General features: G+C 44.7%; 1 protein-coding gene across 1 annotated transcript in view; it reads left to right on the forward strand.

Annotated features, from left to right (window-relative positions):
- The first annotated feature begins 40 nt into the window (after positions 1 to 40).
- Positions 41 to 657, forward strand: part of Ttpal (alpha tocopherol transfer protein like) — a 30,227-nt gene continuing 29,610 nt past the window's right edge. The window contains exon 1 of the mRNA XM_023714942.1: positions 41 to 149. The gene's annotated coding sequence lies outside the window, so the exon portion shown is untranslated. The remainder of the gene's footprint in view (positions 150 to 657) is intronic.

Below are 657 nucleotides of genomic sequence, written 5' to 3' on the forward strand. Positions count from 1 at the left end.
GAGGAGGAGGAGGAGGAGGAGGAGGAGGAGGAGGAGGAGAAAAGATTCTGTCATTACTGAGTGGCTTTAATCCACTTTAATGCATACAACACTCTTATCATCATCATCATCATCATCATCATCATCATCATCATCATCATCATCATCCTGTGAGAGTTTATGTCATACCCTTCCTTACCATCTGGGGTGTCCTGGTAGAGCTGCACGGATGGAACATGCAAACATTACATTCTTCCTCTCTCTCTCTTCCCACCTTTCTCTCTCCCTCCCCAGGATCTTCCTATGCAGTGCAGACTGACCTTGAAGTCACTAGGTAACCCAGGTTGGCCTTGAACTTGAGAAACTCCTCCTGCCTCAGCCTCTCAAATACTGGGATTACAGACACGTGCCACTGCACCAGCTATTGTCTCAACCCCTAGCTCTGCAAGTAAACATATGTTCAACATTTACAACTAACCCTCTGCCAATGTCTCTCTAGTCATACTTTGCTTGATTGACTTTTTGCCTGAAGTTCTTCTCAACTAGATTCCTCAGGAAGGGGTTGTGGAAAAGGCATTCCTGAATGCATAAATTGATAATAGTCCTTTATAGCAGGTTAGCTTTTCTGGGTATAAATTTCCTGGCTAAGGTCTGGGGAGATAGTTCAGTGGCATAAGC

This window comes from Octodon degus, unplaced genomic scaffold (assembly GCF_000260255.1).
Source record: "Octodon degus isolate 3935 unplaced genomic scaffold, OctDeg1.0 scaffold00037, whole genome shotgun sequence".
NCBI lineage: Eukaryota > Metazoa > Chordata > Mammalia > Rodentia > Octodontidae > Octodon > Octodon degus.